The 7,782-nt window shown below is 36.5% G+C and overlaps 1 pseudogene; it reads left to right on the top strand.

Annotated features, from left to right (window-relative positions):
• The first annotated feature begins 819 nt into the window (after nucleotides 1–819).
• On the top strand, nucleotides 820–7,403 carry LOC127162502 (uncharacterized; annotated as a pseudogene).
• The last annotated feature ends 379 nt before the right edge of the window (nucleotides 7,404–7,782 follow it).

Raw genomic sequence — 7,782 nt, 5'->3', positions numbered from 1 at the left:
GAGAAGTGTAGACAATGATTAAAAAGGTGGGTGGAGAAAGGAGAAATTGGATCTACTCGGTGTTGTGTAATGGGAGTGGCTGCAGTAACCAATAAGGAAAAGGCTGAAATGTTGGTAAATACATTTGTTAAATACATTTGTTGGTAAATACATTTGTTCACAGCTCAAATAATTTATCTGAGGAAGGGAAGAGGGGTAGAGAGAAAGCTAGTACTGAAAATTTTGAGGCACTGAAAGTAATGGAAAGTGATGAAGGTGAACAAAATTTACCATTTAATATGGAAGAGTTAAGTAGAGAATTGGCAAAAAAAAAATAAATAAATAAATAAATGAACTGGGAAAACTGCACCAGCGAAAGATGAAGTTTGTTATAGTATGTTAAAGCAGTTAAGTGATGAGGGGAAGAAGAAGTTACTGATGCTATTCAATAAAGTGTGAGAAGAAGGAAGAGTGCCAAAGAGCTGGAAGGAAGCCGTTATTATACCAGTAAGAAAAAGTGAAGTGAAAAGTGAAAGTGACAACCTATTGTCGAGTATGGTACTCGAAATTGGACCTCTGCACTTAACCCATCATGAGTGCACACACACAGCAGTGAGAAGCCCCAGTTGTGCCCTGGGAGCAATTGGGGGTTCAGTGCATTGCTCAAGGGCACTTCAGTCATGGTATTGAATGTAGAAAGAGCAATGTTCAGTCACAGTCCCCACCTCGGAGGACAATCAACCAGAAGGTGGCGGTACTGCATCGCTTACGGTTGCAATTCGTGGAAGAGTGAAGGAAGAGCGCACGTGGTTCTATTACTACGAGACTGTTCACTGAAAGCATGGACTTGATTTTGAGTGCTGTGTTGCTGTTATCCCTCCCACATGGTAAGACATGTTATGTTATGTAAGGTTCTGTTCTAGTCAACCATACAAATGAATGACGACCACTGCAGAGTTCTTGACAAGATTTTTATCCAAAGCAACACAATGGCATTGTAAAAAAAAAGAAAACAAACCAAAAAAATAATATTAAATTGAAGGTTTAATGTGCTGATTTAACAGCTAACATTGATAACGATATTATTGCTTCACAATAAATTACATTTAGCCTGCAAAACAAAATAGAACAACGTTTGTTACACAACCACTGCAGTTTAAAAAGGTTACAGGTATTATTATAATATTCGGTCCCTGTACATTAGGAAAGTGAGTCGCCAGTTGAGGAGGGTCAGGGGCCGTTCACATATCGCGCCTAAAAACGTGGAAAACGCCGATTTCTCCTTCTTTCCAAAGCGCTCTGTAGCTTGCACTCCCGTGGCGTCTGCCGTTGCTAAGCAGCCCTGACCCGCACTCTCAATGAAGTCGCGGAAGTTTCATCAAAGGACAAACGGATTTCCAGCACTAAAAATTGCTGTAGCTCTGCTACTAAATTTATTTAAAAATGTACAGGTATGATCAGTTGTTTCTCCATCTTGGCCGAGCTTTCGATGTTATTACGGGAAAGGATGAAGCTAATTAGTTGAATCTTGTCACATGACCCGCAGTGCGCTTGCAGCATTCTGAAAAGTTGAGATGTGTTCAACTCCATGCGGTGCGGAGGCGCCTGAAAAAAAAAAAAAAAAACAAGCGCGTCGCCTCCGTTATGAGCGCAGCTGCCGCGCGTCTACATTTGAAATAACGAACTTGAGCGCGCAAAAGACGCGATATGTGAACGGCCCCTCAGTCGTCCGCCACGTGGGAAAAGTGAGTCACTAGGTGAGGAGAGTCAGTGCTCGGCCGCCGCGTGAGGCAAGTGTGTATGCAGATGCAACGCCGGCCTACCAGTGGGAAACTTAGTAGCTACTGGCAATGGTAAAGTAAATTCCCGCGACAAATCATTAGCCTTATATTTGGAACTTTTGGCCCGCCATAGTGATCTACTGTTTGCCCCATCTCAGAGTCAGAGCGGCTCCTTTGATTCACAATGAATGCGGTGACCATTGTTTTTGAATGGGCTGTAAGCTTAGCGAGCGTTTGGGACCGCAACAGGCACCATTTACACTTTGTTTTCATATTAGTATAATTTTCAACATTTTAACGGGCGAATATTTACAGTATTTCACCTGATTTGTAATGAGACGCGTTTGTAAACCTGTTTTCATTGAAGCTGGAGTTTTCTGCCAAAAAGAAAGCTCTTCTTCTTACTCGTTTTTATTCGCAGTCTTAAATAGAACATTATCGCCATCTACTGTGGGCGATCAATCAGAGACTCAAGCTTTCCATGTTCCTGCGTGTTCAGCTCCTCCAAAAATGAAAGCTAAACTTCTTCGTCTTCTTCTTCGTCTTCTTCTTCGTCTTCTTCTTGTATTTTTACGGTTGGCATCCAGCGTTTTGGTGCATTACCGCCACCTTCTGCTCCGGAGTGTGAAAAGCTAAACTTCTTCGTCTTCTTCTTATATCATTTCGGCAGTGTAGACACAACTAGGCGTATTATTGCCCTCCACAGCTCAAAGTTTGAACTATATTCTTATATACAGTCTTGTTATATGCAATAACTGCCTCAAAGATCAGTTTATGCTCGTCATTATGTCCAAACAAAGACATGACAGAAAACACTTCAACTCCATCTTCTGCTAATTTAATAAAAAGACCTTTTCTTACTACATTATACTTCCTACATACCAAAAAAAAAAAAAAAAAAAAACATGTCCTACTGTTTCCATATTCCCACATTCACATAAACCAGTATTGTGCTTTCCTACAATATATAAAAAGTAATTTAACCTGCAATCTACACATTTTTCCTGAATCCCTTCAGGAGATCAGATGCAAAAGCAGCTAAAAGCCATCTCGGTCAAAAATGAGATAATGATACTGAGTGAATGCTCTCGACACATATTATACGTCCATCAAATACTTTTTCTTCAAACTCTCTAAAATAGCAGCCTCAGCCCAATCAGAAGTACAAGTACTTACATAGAAACCTATGCATCTGAGCCTGATAAAAATGCATGTTTTAAAGAAAGACGTCAGATGGATTTAGCTGGTTTTGCATCTGAACTCTTCATATATAATTACGATTTTTTTGAAATTGAGATTTTTTTTTATACATTATCTAAAAGCTGAGATACAACTATTTGAAAGTCTGGAATCTGAGGGTGCAAAAAATCTAAATATTGAGAAAATCACCTTTAAAGTTGTCCAAATGAAGTTCTTAGCAATGCATATTACTAATCAAAAATTAAGTTTTGATATATTTACAGTAGGAATTTTACAAAATATCTTAATGGAACATGAACTTTATTTAATTTCCTAATGATTTTTGCCATAAAAGAAAAATCAATAATTTTGACCCATACAATGTATTTTTGGCTATTGCTACAAATATACCCCAGCGACTTAGGACTGGTTTTGTGGTCCAGGGTCATATATATATACTTTGGTTTGATATTCCCTTTATTTATTTTATTTTTTTTTTCCCCAAAATGGTACAGTTATTGACTTGACAATACAATAATAGCCACGATGACTGTGAACAGAAATCAGTTGAAATAAGATTTTTGAGTGTTTGAATATGGGACATGTAGAAGTGCAAGGATGCAGTTTTGAAACAGGAAAAACGCATGGTAGAGTTCGCACAGGCAAAACAATACTTTGCAACCTCCTGTTTGGCATGGTCCTCCTTAAATGGCTGCTAAACAGGAAGTTACCAAAGAAGCAGCAGAGGGAGCGGTAACAGACAGTCCATGAGCAAGGGCTCCCTCTGCTGGCGTGGCGTTACAGTATCAGCGCATAATATTTTACCAATATAACTTTTTTTTTAAATTAATTATTTTTTTTTACTGGATACATAAAGGATGATCAGTTACATTTGTTATTGTTTGTTGTGGAGTTTATATCTGCATGGTTTTATTCCATTTTCTCAATGATGGTAAACTATTAGTATATATGTATTATTTCTCTTTTTTTCCAGTATTTCAAAGGGAAAGAGCTGTGTTTTGACCTGAAGCACAAGAAAAGTTCAAATGTTAGGGTTGAAATCAGAGATATAACTGCTTACCTCAAGCTCTTATTCCTTTCTCTTTTGCCACTTACACTTTTTTTCAGCACACATAGAAACTACAACTGCCAAAGTGTGATTTATTATGCTCTTTTTGTTTACCACTAGGGCATGCTGATGACCTTATATTTTTCTATAGTAATGTGCGTCGTAGCTTACGAGTCAATAGGTGTCATCATTGTACAGTTTACATGCGTGTCGTACACACGTTTATTGAGAAGCATATAACTGCAGCCTGGAGACCACCAAATGGGGGCAGGAGCTCCAAAATAGTGCGTGGCTTCCTCCCATTGACAGACACATAACACACATGCACAATTTTTCCCCCAATCCACTTCAGCGCAATCTCCGCCCCACAGCTGATTCCAAAGATTTTATTGGTTATGTCAGTCACACTATGATACAAAATTGCTAACACCTAAACCTACCCCACACCTTACCCTAACCTTAACCAGTGAAATTGACTGCATGGCAGGATTGGTGCAGAATAGCATGGTAGATAAACAATTAAGAAGATTATGCGTTATGAGACTGCTGCACAGTTCTGTAACTCCCCAACCGGAAAATAGGACCTTTTTAGTTACATCGAGCTTCACTACCCCCTCCTACCCTGCAAATTTTGAGCCTCGAGATGCTCTTTAAAACCTTTTCCCTGCGCTGTCCTGTTACAGCTCGCGGGAGAGCTCTTGGGTGATTCTTGTTTATATCATTAAGAAGAGGTTCAAACTCCAGTCCAAACACCACTTGGCACAAGTTTTGGGGCTCTGCACTCACTGAGCATATTTATTTATATATCATATTATATATATATATATATATATATATATATATATATATATATATATTTCCAAACATTCTGTTTGCCATTAATTGTAATAATCTAGTGAGATTTTTGTTTGCACAAGGAGTCTGACAACAGTCAGTGCTCCACACTGATCGCATCTCATCATCATCCAGTCTGTCTCTGGAATGACATGAAGAAACAGAAAAACTGAGACAAACTAATTCTAGAAGAACTGTTTCAACATCTACAAGATGCTTCAAGTAACCTACCTGCAAAGCTACCTGAAAAACTCTGCACAAGTGCACATAGGGCAAAAGCTGCTTTAAACACAAAGGATGGTCACATCAAATGCCGATTTATTTTAGTTAATAGAAGTTCATTGATAAAGAAAATCTATTTATGACATTATTTTTGACAGCACCCTCATTTTATGTGCCTAACTGCCTAAACATTTTAACAGTACTGTAGCTTTGTAGGTATAGGACTCTTAAAGCATCTTGGAGATGTTGCCACAGTTCTTCTGGATTTAGTCTGTCTCCAATTTTTCTGTTTCTTAAGACAGACTGGATTGAATGATGGAGAGATCAGATCTCTGTTTGCACAAGGAGTCTGACTACAGCCTGTGCTCCATACAAAAATCTCACTGGATTATTATAATTCAAAAATGAATGGCAAAATGAATGTTTAGAAATGTAAACCAATATTTCCTACTGATACACTACAGCAAAAGACTGACTTTAACTGACTTCAACCCATTTTTTTGCTGATAAATATACTAGTGGGCTAAGACTTTGCATATATATATATATATAAATATATATATATATATATATATATATATATATATAGGTCATTTGTGAGGCTTGTGTTGTTTGTCTGATGAGTGAATATATGAATCAATGATGTTCTTCTGCTGCTTGATTGCATGTGATGCATTATTAATCCAGTCAAATTTCTCAATATCAGTTATCCATAGAAAACATTTTCATAATACTCATATAATTTTATTTGGTTTATAATTAGGCTAATTGTTCATTTCAGGTTCATCTGGCTTTGATAATGTGTCAGTGTGTGTAATGCAGGGAGATTCGGTCACTCTAAACACTGATGTTAAAACAGACCAAGAAGACATAACATGGTATGTTAATAACATCCGCATTGCTCAAATCATTCGAGATCTTAGTTATTTCTGTATAGATGTTCAGTGTAATTAAGGAACTGAGAGATTCAGAGACAGACTGAATCTGGATCATCAGACTGTATCTCTGACCATCATGAACATCAGAACCACAGACTCTGGAAATTATGAATTAAAGATCATCAGCAACAGAAATAGTGAAAAGACTTTTATTGTTACTGTTCATGGTGAGTTTGTGAATGTAATGAGTTCACCTGTTTAAAAGCAAGTTATATTTGTTTAAATTTTATTTATTTACTTATTTTTGCAGTGACATTCAGAGGGGTTTTGATATTCATAGTTCAAAGTTTGACATTCAAAATTCTCCTTAAAAAAAAAAAAACACACACACACACATTTACTGTTGAAGTGTAAATTGTAGATTTCTCTACAAATCTCATGACATTAAAACAGCTCAGATTTAAAACTAATTCATTTCTATCTGTGATTAAAAAATTTTAACACTTGTTTCCATGTGGACATTTTCTGTTCTGCTATAATCAGTTTGAATAAGGATTTAATGCACAATTTAATAATTTGTGAAATGTGTAAGAAAAGAGATAAATTTTGCTTTTTGAAGAGCATGATTGTTTTCATAGCCTTAGCTTTTTTTCCCCTTGTTTTGTGTGCCTGTTTTGGCTTAATATCCTCCAGCAGCTGTTGGTTTGTGTTTCAGAGGTTCCTGCTGCTGAAGGAGATGAAATGAAGAGAAAATCGGTGAAGGAGGGAGAATCTGTTATTTTAAATCCTGGTGTAACAAAAAACTCAAATGATGAGATGATGTGGTTTTTTAATAACACATTTGTTGCTGAAATCACTGGAAATCCAAGTAAGATCTGTACAGATGTTCAGATGGAAGAAAGATTCAGAGAGAGACTGAGGCTGGATCATCAGACTGGATCTAAGACCATCACAAACATCAGAACCACAGATGCTGGAGATTATCAAATACAGATGAGCAGCAGCAGATTCAACATAAAAAGGGGCTTCAGTGTTTCTGTCACTGGTGAGTACAGTTTACTTTTATCTCCCCTGAGCAAAATTAAAATAGCCCAGTATTAAAAAGAAATTGAACTTTTATTTTATTGATTATTATACACTATAATTGGGTTAATCACGTTCACATCATGTTAGACACCACTGACAAAACCAACGCATGCTCTTCACAAATATTGTTATTAATATTAAAAAAAATAAATAAATAAATAAAAATCTGTGCTGATGTTTCCTGTTAATCTCAAAGCAGAAGTGTAAATATGAGAAAAATACATTGGTAAATATGAATATTAATCACTCTATATACAACAATGATTGTCTGTCTATATCTGTTTCAGATTCTGTAGCAGGAATATGTGTTGGTGTCCTGCTGCCTGTGGCTGCAACTGCTTTTTTTGCTTTTTGTTTGCAACAAAGAAAGAAATGGTGAGTTTTAGTAAGCAGAACATTTTTTTTTTTTTTACTCTTGATCCAATCTGATGCAAATGCACCAGTAGTCTATTTTGACACAAAATCACACAAAAAAAGAAAAAATCAGTGTTTCCTATTAACTATTACCTTCCTAATAAATCAAAAATATTTTACTGTGCCCAAATCTGAATACCGTGTTTGGAAAAGACATGACGTATATATTTTAGGGGTGTAAGAAAATATCGATACACGTGTGTATTGCGATATTTTGTTTGCCGATACTGTATCGATTCTCAAAAACGGAATATCGATACATAAAAAAAAAAATAAAAAAAAAGATTTATACAAGATTCATAACATTTGCTTCGATTTGAGCTTATATCCTGAATGCTAG

Source organism: Labeo rohita, unplaced genomic scaffold (assembly GCF_022985175.1).
Source record: "Labeo rohita strain BAU-BD-2019 unplaced genomic scaffold, IGBB_LRoh.1.0 scaffold_952, whole genome shotgun sequence".
NCBI classification, from domain to species: domain Eukaryota; kingdom Metazoa; phylum Chordata; class Actinopteri; order Cypriniformes; family Cyprinidae; genus Labeo; species Labeo rohita.
The sequence above is the reverse complement of the archived record's forward strand: the minus strand, read 5'-3'. Positions and strand labels throughout refer to the sequence as shown.